A 15,735-nucleotide genomic window follows, 5' to 3' on the forward strand; every position below is an offset into this window, starting at 1 on the left:
TTTGCGTAAGTTTTTGGTTCTTTAACCCTAATGCAAAGCAATATGGGGAAATAAATAACAATATAGAAAGCAAGTTATACAATGCCAAATTTTATCTTTACTTGTTTAAGAAATTGACAATAACATTGCCAAATTGCCCAATTCATACATACATAGACAATCACACATATCAACAAACCAATAATAACATTGCCAATTTAATGATTTGTTTTGTACATGAATTGGATAAAATATGGCCGAAGTACATCTTATTGAATAATGTTAAGAGCACTATTTTTCAAATTTTTTTTTTCAAAGTTGCTCACAAGGAACAACATCACTTTCACTAAATTTTACCATTGATATTACTTTTATTATACACTGATTGCAACAGTCAAATTAATAGTTTCAAAAAGAAGTGAAAATAATATTGTACCCCTGACTTAGGTATAGACCATGTTTTAATGCAATTTCTTGTATAGGGTTAAAACATGGTCTATGGGGAATAAATGAAGAGTCGCCATGTGGATATGAACCAAAAGGAAAGACCTCAACAAGTTCCTTTAAAATGAAGGTATTGTAGCTTTCTTGTCACAAACCCAATGGGTAGAGTAGATGTGGCAAAATGGGCAGGTCGGGTTAGATTCGGGTCGCGTCAATCAGGTTTGTAGGTCAATCGGGTCGTGGGTCAAAATGAGTCATTTTTAAACGGGTCAATCCGGTTGTGGGTCGGGTCGGGTTGACCTGTATTTTTCAAACAAGTTTTTTTTTTTTTTTTTTTTTTTTTTTTCAATTACAAAAACAAATCAATGACAACCTATTTAGAGAGAATGAATGAAATCAATGACAACCTGTTTAGAAAAAATGAATAAAATCAATTAAACAAATCAAAAACAATTCTAACAGTTTTGAGCATGACAAAAATTCTTTATAGTCATAAATTCATGATTGAAAAAGTCTTCAATGTTAATAACTCAATGTCAAAATGCATGTAATTACAAGTTTATATCTTCAAAAAGAGATAAATCTTAAGGAGTGCTAAAAAGTATATATTTTAAGTTTACATCACTAATAATATCATTCCCACAAAAGAAGAAAAAAAAAACTACATTTCATGGACTATGTTAAGTTATCAACCTCCTTAAGTGAACATGTTCTTGTTGCGTTTAAAATAATAGTAAAGTTTGATTACTTAGAAAGATAAACTAATAAAAAAAGTTTTCAGAATAAACATAACATATTAAGTAAAGAAGAATAAGTAAATATTTTATAAGAATTACACCTCAATCTCAATTTATTCAACATTGGTAGCAGATTCAGCATTGCAAATATTTGTACTTGCAAATTGTAGCTCGAGTATTTCGTCAACATCTTTATCTACAATATAATATTTTAATATAACTTAAGGTATCACGAAAGCAAATCAATAAAGAATTAAAATTGTATAATAGAGGTCGAGAAAAGAGTAGAGGTGCAGAGAGAAATGAGTAGAGGCGGAAAAAAGAGTAGAGGCGCAAGAGTCTTCTCTGAAAGACTAAAATTGTGAAAGACTGAAAGCTCTTACCTTTTAGTGGTTTGTGCCTTTCAGCCTTTGTTGACTACAGCTACTACAAGTTCCATTTTTTTTTCTTTTTTTTAAGAATTAACTACAAGCTCTTAAGTCTAGCCATTTACTGTGTTAGTAAATAGTGAGTAGATTAGTGTACTAGACTACTAGATTACTAGACTAAATTTGATTGAAATTGTGAGTCAAGTGTGTGAGCTCGTATCAAATTGAATGAGAAATTTTTTTTTTCTTTAAATAAATGCATTGTCTTGTCTTGTCTCATGTTTGTGAAGTGTGAACATTTATCTATAATCTATTGGTTCTGGTGCTTTGTGCTTTATGCACCTAGCATTAGGATGTAGTTTAAATATTTTTTTAGTGAATTTTTTTAACGAGTCGGGTCATAGGTTACTCGGGTTGGATTGGGTTAGGTTAACCCGCAAAAAATCAGGTCGGATCACGGGTCAACCCGTTTTTGTTTCGGGTCAAAAAATTCGGATTTGAATTAGGTATTTTGTAAGTCGGGTCAGGTCAAGTTAAAAAATTCTGACTTGTTTTGCCATGCCTAGAGTAGAGGCACATAATTAAACTTGAATCCTTGGGACAACAATTACATTCAATGTGAGGAAGGCTCTAGTATTGCCATCACAAATAATGCCATCAGAAGGTAGAACTTGAGAAGATGCTAGAGAAGGAAAATTATAACCGCACAGCTCGAACCCTTTCCCTCCTAGACCCCCAAGCACTTTGTACATGGGGAGGTGCCAATTCAACTACAAGACCTTTGGCATACAAGTAGATCTTGATATAAAGCAATTGGTTACACTATGCAAAAGGTCGAAGAAATTCAGCATAATAACTAAGTACTCTTTTATAGTGTATGTTGAAGAGGCGTAACAGAGATTGGTAATGAACAAAGAAAGAGGCGCAGAAAAGAGAGTTGAGAGAGAGAAGCAACTCAGATACATAATTAGCATAGAGGAGAATATCCTACATATACGATAAAAAAAAAATAAATAAAAAATAAAAAAAGAAGAAAACTGAGAAGCATGCATATGGGTATAGCTGATCAATAACGACAAATTTTCTAATAGCTCAAAATGGACAAAGGCTGACAGCCAGAACATGAGTCGGAAATACAAGAATCAAACAAACAACCTACATGGTGGTTTGCCAAGGCCCATTTTGCAAGTACATGAGCTGCTACATTAACGTCTCTTTTCACCCTCTAAAATTTACAATTAACAAGATCTCTTTGGAGAGTTAAAATATCATCAACTATTGTACCTATTTCCCATCCCACAGGACAACTTTGCCTCACAATTGCTGAGCTACAAACATTGCCCACCCGATGGCAGGAGATTTTCAGCAACTCCTGAATGAAATATCTACGCATAAAACCGTAGCAGACATAGTTCACATCAGAATTTAACTTTTTGAGTCCATAAGCTTCCTAATTGAAATCCAAAAATATTTAAGATACAGGTGTTTAACCAACCAAAAAAATGGATCCTTATACTACTAAATAGTAATAACCATGTACACAAGAATTCAAAACTAAACATTTATAACGGAGTACTAAACTAAAATTCATTTAATTTCTAATTAGTTTATGATTCATATGCTTTCCTTGTGAAAAATATATATGAAAATTAATTTTTATAAAATATCTATGTCTCATATGTCCAAGTGTCTAATAGCTATGGCTTCTTCTATCCATTTGTACATCAAGAGTCCGAGCTCCAAAGACCACTTGATTAAAGGTACATCCTCTTTTAAAGAATTTTTAGTGGGGAGCCACAAAGGGCTCACAATGGGCGGAGCGTGATTAACAAAGTCTTAGAGAAGATCCTTTATGTTAAAAAAATGAGCTAAGAGATTAGATGTTGTCTCACAATGGACCAAACATGCTCGGTAGACAACCCTTCATAGGGATTAAAGTTCCATGAAGCCTGATAGGTGTAACTCAACAAATGAAATAAAAAATGGAAACAAGGCCATTTCACAATTTTTTTTCCCAAGCAATTAATATGGGGATTTCAAATCCCAACCTTTGCAATTATCACAAAGATCTAGGAAGTAAAATATCACTGAAAGTTAGAGAGCAAAATTCTGACTTAGGCTTGTGTAAATAAGGTCACACCCATCTAAACAAAACAAAGGCCATCTCAGCATTTCTTTTTCTACCTTTCCAAAACTAGCTGTTGCATCTGTTTAAAGGTGCAATTACAGACCACATCAAGGCCAGTGCAACTTTAAGTAAATTGTGTGGCAGCAGGAAGCCATTGGCATTATAGTTCTTTTTCCAAAACTAGCATTTTAGAAAATAACTAGAAAATTAACATTAAAAATCCTAAATTCACTAAAGTGCCAAATGGGGATGGGACATTACAAGCTATTTTGTTTTCTCTCTATTCAGCATGTCAACTGAAGCATACGCAAAACTTTCAGAAAACCACCTTATTTCGTCTTTTCATACCTCACAACAGATGCTGCCATCAGCTTAACAAGACTATAAACTATAAGGAGTAGGTGAACAATGTCATATAGACTAAAAATATGATAAGACTTGATGAAAAAAAGGTTGTAGAAGAAACCAAAGCTATACAGATGTGGAAGAAAATGTATAAGGAAAGGATTGTTAAAGCTAAGTCAAGGAATCAATCTCAGAACCCTTCCAAGAGCAGATTAGATGAAAGGTTTTTCACATGCCTTCCGGTCATAATATTGTAATGAACCCAAACCTAAGACAAGTTAATTGTAAGTTGCCCGTGCTGCACCAGTCCAATGTTAAGAGCTAGCTGGCTTTGAGGCATGAATGAACAAAAAGTTAAGATGGAGAAGGGCCCAACAGGAAGCACCAATGCAGACGAGTAGAGCAGCTAATGATAAAACATTTATAGTATTTGTAGGGGTTGATCAACAAATAGTTTAGCCAATATCCAACGAATATGAGTTGGGGCAAACACGAACTCATAGGAACACACTTGGTTACAGTATTTGCATCCCCTCTTTCAGTCATGCAATAGATGTACTAAGTACTAACAGGTTCTACATTTATCAAACATATCTTGATACCAGACTCATTTCAAATTAGAACCATCAAACTTTTTTTGGTACAGAAGCTTCCTAATCGAATGCCAAACACATTCAAGATGAGGGTGTTTTGTGCAAACCAAAACTGGGTTCTTGGAGAGTTAAAATATCATCAGCCACGGTACCTATTTCCCATCACAATTGCCTCAATGCAGCATTTTGAGTTCTCTTCAAAAATCACCTGAGTATGACCTATTTGCTGCGCTACAAACATTGCCCACCTGAAGGCAAGAGATTCAGCAACTTTTGAATGAACTGTCTAACTATAACATAAAAGCAGACGTATTTCATATCAGAACAACTTTAACATTTTGGGTCCATAAGCTTCCTAATTTAAATCCAAACACATTTAAGACACAAGTGTTTGACCAACCCAAAAATGGATCCTTATACTACTAAATACCATATGTACACATGATTTCAGAAACTAAACATTAATCACAGAGTACTAAACTAAAATTCACTTAATTTCTAGTTAGTTTCTGATTCATATGCTTTCCTTCCAAAAAAAATTGATAGGTCTATGGCCTCTTCCATCCCTTTGTATGCCATATCAAGAGTCTAGGTTTCAAAGGCGACTTACTCAAAGGTGCATCCTATTTTAAATAATTTTTGGTGGGAAGCCTCAAAGGGCTCAAAATTAACATGTCTAAGAAAGTGGAAGTCCATTTGTATGCCAAAAGTGTTACGAGGGCACAGTTTTACAAAAGTTGAGAATTTCAACAATGCTTTTGTAGCAAACTACGGATGGAGTTATTATGCATTGAAAATAAACCTTCGGGGAGGCTGCTAAATTCTAAATACCAGAGAACTGGCTTTTTACTTCAAGCTCACGCCAAGTGGATTTGGTTTTCAATATTGGCAGTAGAACCCTTCTCAAGAGAGCTTGTGGAAGGTAGACTACCCATTCAAAGGGACTGAAGTTCCACAAAGCCTTATAGTGTAACTCGACAAATAAAATAAAAATGGAAACAAGGTCATTGCACAATTTTTTTCCACTAGCAATTCATAAGGGGAATTCCAATCCCTACCTTTGCAATTATCACAGAGATCTAGAAAGTAAAATATCAATGAAAGGTAGAGAGCAAAACTCTGACTTAGGCTTTTATAAAGAAGGTCACACCCATCATCACAAAACAAAATCTATCTCAGCATTTCTTTTTCTAACTTTCCAAATCTAGCTATTACATTACCTTAAAGGTGCAATTAGAGACCACATCAAGGCCAGTGCAACTTTATGTAAATTGTGCGGCAGCAGGAAGCCATTAGCATTATAGTTCTTCTTCCAGAACTATCAGTTTAGAAAATAACTAAAATTTAACATTAAAAATCCTAAATCAACTCAAGTGCAGAATAGGGGTGGGACATTACAAGATATTTTGTTATCTCTATTCAGTATGTCAACTGAAGCATAAGCAAAACCTTCAGAAAACCACCTTATTTCTTCTTTTCCTTCCTCACAACTAATGCCACCATCAGTTTAACAAGACTAAAAACTATAGAAAGTAGGTGAACAATGTCATGCAGAGTAAAAATAAGGTAAGACTTGATGAAAAGAAGGTGGTAGAAGAAGCCAAAGCTATACGGATGAGGAAGAAAATGCAAAAGGAAAGGATTGGAAAAGCTAAAGTCAAAAGGTATCCATCTCAGAAACCATCTAAGAGTAAATTAGATGAATGGTTTCTTCACATGCCATCTGGTCATAATATTGCAATGAAACCTCAGGCAAGTTAATTGTAAGTTGCCCATGCAACGCCAGTCCAATGTTGAAAGCTCATGAGTAAAAAGTTAAGATGGAGAAGGGCTTAACAAGAAGCACCAATGCAGATGAGTAGAGCAGCTAATGATAAAAGATTTATAGTTACTTATCAAAAAACAAAAAAAGATTTATAGTCTCAACAAGAAGCACCAACGCAGATGAGTAGAGCAGCTAATGATAAAAGATTTATAGTTACTTATCAAAAAAGAAAATAAGAAAACACAAAAACAAAAAAAGATTTATAGTCTCAACAAGAAGCACCAATGCAGGTGAGTAGAGCGGCTAATGATAAAAGATTAATAGTATTTTTAGATGTTGATCAACAATCAGTTTAGCCAATATCCAATGGAAGTGATGTGATGCATTCTTATATATAGTGTGAGTTGGGGCAGACGCGTACTTGTAGGAACACACTTGTTGACAGGTTCTGCATCAAACATTTCCCCCAATAATCAATAACACAATTAAAAGACATAGGACTTACAACTATTTAATATATACAACCATTAGTAAGCCAAAACCTACTGAAGGCATTTACCTTTGAGATCTTACTTTATCATTTTTTTTCTACAATAAGAAGTGCATCTTATTATATCTCACCTAATGGAAGTATATTGGGTACTGCAGTTGTGCTTATGTACAACATTATATAAGGCAAACAAAACTGGGCAGATAGACATGAAAGGAGGTGCCATGTAGATGTAGCCAAACACTGACATGTTGTGTGAAAGCAAAATGTGTGAGATATGCATTGGCCAAAATGATTTCGTAAAAAGTAAGCTTGTGAAAGAGTAAATCAAACATTCTAAATCTTTCATCCACATATAATACTTTCAAGAGTTACATTCAACTGTTTTATTATTTCAGTTGTTGCTAGTTACCCAACAGAATGAGTAAGCCTAGAATCTAAAAATTCAGGCACATAAACAATAAAGAGGTAACAAAAACTCACTTATGAACATTTCTCTATCAAATTTTTAGTCTAATTCAAAAACAAACAACACTTATGAAGGTCAAATGGATGTCTTGCAAAATGGTTATCACAAAAAACAATTTCTACTGCAAGGAGGTCAGAGAACATTGGATAATTGATCATCTCTCTCTCTCTCTCTCAATCAATTCAAAGGAGGGAAAAACATGAAAATTTAAAAAATAAAAAAGAGTAATAAAAGCTTACCACCAGCAGAGGGTCTATAATAAAAAGAAAATATTTGTAACATTGCCTTTGGAATTAGTTGCAGAGTACCAGTTAAAGAAGTATACCTCATTCAACTCTAAGTAAACATGTTGTTGAGCACCTTGGGAACATTGATAGTTTCTCAAGAACACTTTCCTTCGACCTTCCACTAGAAACTTCAATTGTTGCTGTTTTCAAAACTCTTGCCTCCTTTAGAATATATTTCACAAGTTCCACTTCATCCTTTTCACCCAAAAAATCTCTGAAATAAAAACTTGTGAGTGATGACAGATTATCAGGATAATATTGTGGCTCCTTCCAATGTAAGTTGCGCCCAACGATCTCATAATCCTGATGACAACAAACACAGCAGATCATAAGTGTAAGTTTAGGGAAGATGAATGATCAACAGAAATATAATTAGCATAGAGGAGAATATCCTAAATATACGATAAAAAAAAGAAGAAGAAGAAAACTGAGAAGCATGCATATGGGTATAGCTGATCAATAACGACAAATTTTCTAATAGCTCAAAATGGACAAACGCTGACAGCCAGAACGTGAGTCGGAAATACAAGAATCAAACAAACAACCTATATGGTGGTTTATCAAGGCCTATTTTGCAAGTACATGAGCTGCTACATTAACTTCTCTTTTCACCCTCTAAAATTTTCAATTAACAAAATCTCTTTGGAGAGTTAAAATATCAACTATTGTACCTATTTCCCATCCCACAGGACAACTTTGCCTCACAATTGCTGAGCTACAAACATTGCCCACCCGATGGCAAGAGATTTTCAGCGACTCCTGAATCAAATATATACGCATAAAACCGTAGCAGACATAGTCCATTTGAAAGCTAAAATTGAAAATTTGAACAATGCTTTTGTAGCAAAGAACACATGTACTGTATTACGCAATGAAAATAAACCTTTGGTCAGGCTGCTAAATTCCAAATACCTAAGAATTGGTGTTTTTTTTTTTTTTTTAAGTTCCTGCCAGGTCAATTTGGATTTCAATATTGGCAGTAGAACCCTTCTCAACAGAGCATGTGGAAGGCATGGCAATGGGAGGAGTGTGATTAACAAAGTCTTAGAGAAGATCCTTTATGTTAAAAAAAGGAGCTAAGAGATTAGATGTTGTCTCACAATGGACCAAACATGCTCGGTAGACAACCCATTCAAAGGGATTGAAGTTCCATGAAGCCTGATAGGTGTAACTCAACAAATGAAATAAAAATTGGAAATAAGGCCATTTCACAATTTTTTTCCCCAAGCAATTAATATGGGGATTTCAAATCCCAACCTTTGCAATTATCACAAAGATCTAGGAAGTAAAATATCAGTGAAAGTTAGAGATCAAAATTCCGACTTTGGCTCATGTAAATAAGGTCACACCCATCTAAACAAAACAAAGGCCATCTCAGCATTTCTTTTTCTACCTTTCCAAAATTAGCTGTTACATCTGTTTAAAGGTGCAATTACAGACCACATCAAGGCCAGTGCAACTTTAAGAAATTGTGTGGCAGCAGGAAGCCATTGGCATTATAGTTCTTTTTCCAAAACTAGCATTTTAGAAAATAACTAGAAAATTAACATTAAAAATCCTAAATTCACTAAAGTGCCAAATGGGGATGGGATATTACAAGCTATTTTGTTCTCTCTCTATTCAGCATGTCAACTGAAGCATAAGCAAAACTTTCAGAAAACCACCTTATTTCTTTTTTTTTGATAGGTAAGAAAAATATATTCAAAAAACTGCTAGATGCCAAAAAAAAAAAAACACCAGCAAAACAAAGTACAAAAATGAAAAGAAACAAAAAGAAAAACAAAAAAGCATTAATTACAGAGAAAAAGAGAGCTAAGGAAAAAAGGAATAGAGTCACTAGAAGTGAGTCCCCAAGCCCTAGCCCAATCAAAAAGGGAACCAGCGAAGAGAGCAAGCAGCTGGTCTTCAGATCTATCCAGATCCTCAAACGTCCGCCGATTGCGTTCCCTCCAAATGCACCACATCAAACAAAGCGGAACTAGATTCCAAATGTTAGATGAATGCTTTCCCAACCAATTCCACCAACTAAACAGACAATCTTGCACCGTACGCGAGGGAACCCAAGAAATCCCAAAAGTCCTAAAGACAAAACACCATAGCCGATAAGCCTTTCCACAATGTAACAACAAATGATCCACTGTCTCACCGCAACAACGACACATAATGCACCAGTCAACAAAATCAAAGCCCCTGAGACTTAAGATATCTCCTGTGAGGATCCTATTCCAAGCAGCTGTCCAAACAAAGAAAGAGACACGCCGAGGAGCCTTTACCTTCCAAATACCTTTCCAAGGAAAAGCAATGGAAGAAGAGCCATGTAACTTATGATAACATGAGCGGCTAGTGAAATCTCCATTTTTTGTCAAGATCCATCTCAAACGATCACCATTAGTCACAGAAGGAACATAGGAAGCCAAGAATCGAAAGAAATCATCCACCACATCTACCTCCCAATCATTAGGATCCCGAATGAAACGAACATCCCAAGTTCTCCTATCCCCTGCTCCTTGACATATCAGAGATGATTCTACGGATGCCTCTTTGTTTGCAGCAAAGTTGTACAAGGTTGGAAAAGCCGAAAGGAGAGGGAGATCTCCGCACCACCTATCTAACCAAAATTTCACTCTATCCCCCACCCCCACCTTATACTGGACATATTTGTTAAAAACTTCCCAACCCATCCGGATACTTCTCCACAAACCACACCCATGAACACCCCTTCCCAACTTAGAGGTCCACCCCGCCCATTCTTCCCCAAATTTCAAAGCTACCACCCTCCTCCAAAGCCTATTCTCCTCAATCCCAAAACGCCAAAGCCACTTTCCTAGTAAGGCTTTATTGAAAGTGGTCAGTTTCCTAATACCCAAACCACCATTAGCAATAGGCAAACAAACCTTATCCCAACTCAATAAATGAATCTTAGAATCACCCCACAGGAAGTCCCTTTGAAGCTTCTCAATTTTGTTGGCCACATGTGTAGGAATGGTGAACAAAGATAAGAAATAGGTGGGAAGACTAGAAAGCGTACTTTTAAGCAGTGTCAACCTACCACCTTTAGATAAATACAACTTCTTCCACCCTGTCAGCTTCCGTTTAATTTTCTCCAAAATAGGGTTCCAAATAGAAGGGGATTTATGGGACGCTCCCAACGGCATACCAAGATACGTCATTGGCAAGGCCCCAATCCTACAACCCAAAAACTCTGCCAAAGCCTGCATATTATTTACCTCCCCTATAGGAACAATCTCACTTTTAGCTACGTTAACCTTCAAACCAGTCACAGCCTGAAAACCAAGAAGCAGCAGCCGAACATGAAGGATTTGCTCCACCTCTGCATCGCAAAACAAGATAGTATCATCCGCAAATAGCAAGTGGGAAACGCATTCCCCTCTACCCCTCCTACCATCTGCCTTAAAACCACTAAGTAAACCTGCCCCCTCCATTCTCTTCACCATCCTACTAAACACCTCCATCACAACTAAAAATAACAAGGGAGACAGTGGATCACCCTGTCTCAATCCTCTAGAACTGCCAAAGAAATCAGCTGGAGACCCATTTACCAAAACAGAGAACTACACTGTCGAGATACAAGTACGAATCCAGCTACACCATTTCTCCCCAAAGCCCATTTTCTTCAACAACTTCAGAAGCGCCTCCCAATTCACATTATCATAAGCTTTCTCAATATCTAACTTACAAATCACCCCCGGAATCTTACTCTTCAATCTGCTATCAACACACTCATTGGCAATAAGAACTGAATCAAGGATTTGCCTACCTCCCACAAAACTATTTTGAGATTCAGATATCAATTGATCTAACACCATTTTCAATCTATTAGCCAAGACCTTGGCCAAAATTTTATATAAACTCCCCACCAAACTAATAGGTCTGAAATCACGAATGTTGGAGGCACCATTTTTCTTAGGAATCAAAGCTATAAAAGTAGCATTAAGAGATTTCTCGAACTTACAATGCTGATAGAACTCTTCAAAGACTGCCAAAACATCTCTTTCTACTACCCTCCAGCAATGATGGAAAAAAGCCATAGAAAAACCATCTGGACCTGGGGCTTTATCCCCTTCCATATCTCTAATCACTGAAAGAATCTCATCTTTCTCAAACCTCCTCTCCAACCAAACTCTCTCCGACTCCCCTATTTGGTCAAACTCCAGACCTTCCACAAAAGGTCTCCATTCCTCAGACTCTTGATAAAGGGTTTTATAGAATTGAACTACCTGAGCAGCAACTTCTGCTCCATCCTCATAGATCACCCCATCCACTTCTAAGAAACTTAGGTGGTTAGACCTTCTATGAGAATTAGCCATCTTATGAAAAAACTTAGTATTATTATCTCCCTCCTTAATGCACAACATTCTCGATTTTTGTCTCCACGAAATCTCCTCTAGAGAAAGAAGCTGTACAACTTGCGACCTCGCTCCATTTCTCTCAACTCTCTCCGTCTCAGTGAGACCAAGAACCCCTTCCTTAGCGTCTAAAACCTCTAAAGCCCCCAATAATTCTTTCTTCCTACGCCCAACATTGCCAAACTCTTGACGATTCCACTGAATAATGTCTTCTTTCAACGCTTTCAATTTTCTAGCAAACACAAAACTAGGTGTGCCCGAAAAAGAATGGCGATTCCACCAAGAGTCAACCCTATCAACAAACCCATCCGTCTTCAACCACATATTCTCAAATCGGAAGGGACTTTTCCCTCTCGCCATACCCCCTGCCTCCAAAAGAATAGGAAAATGATCTGAAACAGTTCGTGGAAGAATACGTTGGATCACATCCGGAAAGTGATGCTCCCAATCATGAGACACTAGAGCCCTATCAATCCTAGACACTAGAGCCCTATCAACTTTATCCACACTATTGACCCCAAAATCCACGAAACCCACACCGGATAGTCCCTTAAGGCTGTCTGCCAAGTACCTACCCTTCGAGGTATGAGAATTTGCCTGGACAGTATTGCCCGGAGCCACTGCGAAGTCCTCGGAGCTCAACCCAGTGAAGGGACAGCCAATCTGAGCCACCGCGGGTCCGTTGGAGTAAAACCCAGCAGAGAGAAAGCCCTTAAACTCCATCGGAGCCACCGCAGGACCATCGGAGTAGGTCCCAACCTCCACCCCATCCACCACGGGATTGTCGGGATCTAACCCAGTCACCGTGAGACTGACAGAAGCAGAAAACATGCCTTCAACCTCCAACGGAGACTCCGCAAGACCATCGGTGCTGGTCCCAACCGCCAACCCATCCACCGCGGGACTGTCTGGGTCTAACCCAATCACCATGAGGCTGAGAGAACTCCTCGGAGACACTGGAGCACTGTTTCCGTCCATCTCGGCTTGAACCCAGTCCATTTGTGACCTCACCGGACCACCAACCAGCTGTGTCGGCAACCCAGGGCTCGTTGGAGAAACCAGTGTGCTCTCCCCAGCCTTCTCGTGATTATCAACTGAGTGTAAAGACTCTACAGGCTTATAAGAGCAATCCCCAGGCTCAAAAGTGGTTGGGCTTACATTGGTTGGGCCTGAATAAGACTTACTAATAGTCTGGTGGGCTGCCAACGTATTAGAGCCCACAGCCAACAAACCATTGCCAAGATCCTTACCAGCCCATGCTACCCCTCCACAAAGCTCTTCTCCCCCCTTATTTCTTTTCCAGGAAACACGTCTCCTACCTTTCACATCAATCTCTACGATTAGACCACTCCCAAACCTGCAAGATCTCCTTAAAGCATTCCTCTTTCCATATTCAGCTTTAGAATTCAAATTGAAGCTTGGTGGGATACGTTTCCTATCTTCTGCCAGATTTTGCATACCTAAGTCTGACACCACATTAATGCCCTGCTTCTTCCTATCCCCTCCTCCCGCCACCAACATATCAGGCATACCCACCGGAAATACCCCCACCTTAGCATCTGAGCACCTCGGATTTAACTCCAACAACCCCCTTGACAGATTTTGCTTCTCCACAGACTTCCCTTGAGACTTTTTTTTATCCTTCACCATGGTTTTGAAGAGTTGTGACTGAGTCACAGCCCTTGGCTGCATCTGACTCTTAACGATTTCAGCGAAAGACCGAGAGGGATACTGCCCCAACATTCTCCTCTGTGGCAGAGACACAAATTTGGCCTGACCTGAACCAACAAAAGCATATTGGTCAGGGTCCAACATCTTTCTCAGCTCAAGCCCAAATACCTTCCAGCCATTTTGTGCTCTACCTCCAGGAATGATAACAGTTCTTCTGTGCCCTCCAACTCTGAGTTCAGACACTAACAGGAACTGACCAAAGGTATTAGAACCTCTTTGTAAAGTGTACGCAGCATCTCCTTCCCTAAACGTAAAAAACTGTTTGGGATTGACTCCGACCACCGTGTGTTCTATGTTCTTCATCAACCATACAGCTGCATTCTTGCCCATGAATACTGACTTCATGAAGTGTTTGCCCCGTTCAAAAATACGTAAGGAGAAAAAGTTTCCTCCTTCCTCAACCACCAATTTAAAAAGCTTAAATTCAATGAAAAAACTACGGATACCACCCATAACGCTGACCTAAAACCACCTTATTTCGTCTTTTCATACCTCACAACTGATGCTGCCATCAGGTTAACAAGACTATAAACTATAAGGAGTAGGCGAACAATGTCATATAGACTAAAAATATGATAAGACTTGATGAAAAAAAGGTTGTAGAAGAAACCCAAGCTATACAGATGTGGAAGAAAATGTATAAGGAAAGGATTGTTAAAGCTAAGTCAAGGAATCAATCTCAGAACCTTTCCAAGAGCAGATTAGATGAAAGGTTTTTCACATGCTTTCCGGTCATAATATTGTAATGAACCCAAACCTAAGACGAGTTAGTTGTAAGTTGCCCATGCTGCACCAGTCCAATGTTAAGAGCTAGCTGGCTTTGAGGCATGAATGAACAAAAAGTTAAGATGGAGAAGGGCCCAACAGGAAGCACCAATGCAGACGAGTAGAGCAGCTAATGATAAAACATTTATAGTATTTGTAGGGGTTGATCAACATATAGTTTAGCCAATATCCAACGAATATGAGTTGGGGCAAACACGAACTCCTAGGAACACACTTGGTTACAGTATTTGCATCCCCTCTTTCAGTCATGCTACATTCATCAAACATATCTTGATACCAGACTCATTTCAAATTAGAACCTTCTAATTTTTTTTGGTACAGAAGCTTGTGGAAGGTAGACTACCCATTCAAAGGGACTGAAGTTCCACAAAGCCTTATAGTGTAACTCGACAAATAAAATAAAAATGATAACAAGGTCATTGCACAATTTTTTTCCACTAGCAATTCATATGGGGAATTCCAATCCCTACTTTTGCAATTATCACAGAGATCTAGAAAGTAAAATATCAATGAAAGGTAGAGAGCAAAACTCTGACTTAGGCTTTTATAAAGAAGGTCACACCCATCATCACAAAACAAAATCTATCTCAGCATTTCTTTTTCTAACTTTCCAAATCTAGCTATTACATTACCTTAAAGGTGCAATTAGAGACCACATCAAGGCCAGTGCAACTTTATGTAAATTGTGCGGCAGCAGGAAGCGATTAGCATTATAGTTCTTCTTCCAGAACTATCAGTTTAGAAAATAACTAAAATTTAACATTAAAAATCCTAAATTAACTCGGGTGCAGAAAAGGGGTGGGACATTACAAGATATTTTGTTCTCTCTATTCAGTATGTCAACTGAAGCATAAGCAAAACCTTCAGAAAACCATCTTATTTCTTCTTTTCCTTTCACACAACTAATGCCACCATCAGCTTAACAAGACTAAAAACTATAAAAAGTAGGTGAACAATGTCATGCAGAGTAAAAATAACGTAAGACTTGACGAAAAGAAGGTGGTAGAAGAAGCCAAAGCTATACAGATGAGGAAGAAAATGCAAAAGGAAAGGGTTGGAAAAGCTAAAGTCAAAAGGTATCCATCTCAGAAACCATCTAAGAGCAGATTAGATGAATAGTTTCTTCACATGCCATCTGGTCATAATATTGCAATGAAACCGTACCTCAGACAAGTTAATTGTAAGTTACCCATGCAATGCCAGTCCAATGTTGAAAGCTCATGAGTAAAAAGTTAAGATGGAGAAG

The sequence above is a fragment of the Quercus lobata genome, chromosome 9, assembly GCF_001633185.2.
Source record: "Quercus lobata isolate SW786 chromosome 9, ValleyOak3.0 Primary Assembly, whole genome shotgun sequence".
In the NCBI taxonomy this organism is placed as follows: Eukaryota; Viridiplantae; Streptophyta; class Magnoliopsida; order Fagales; family Fagaceae; genus Quercus; species Quercus lobata.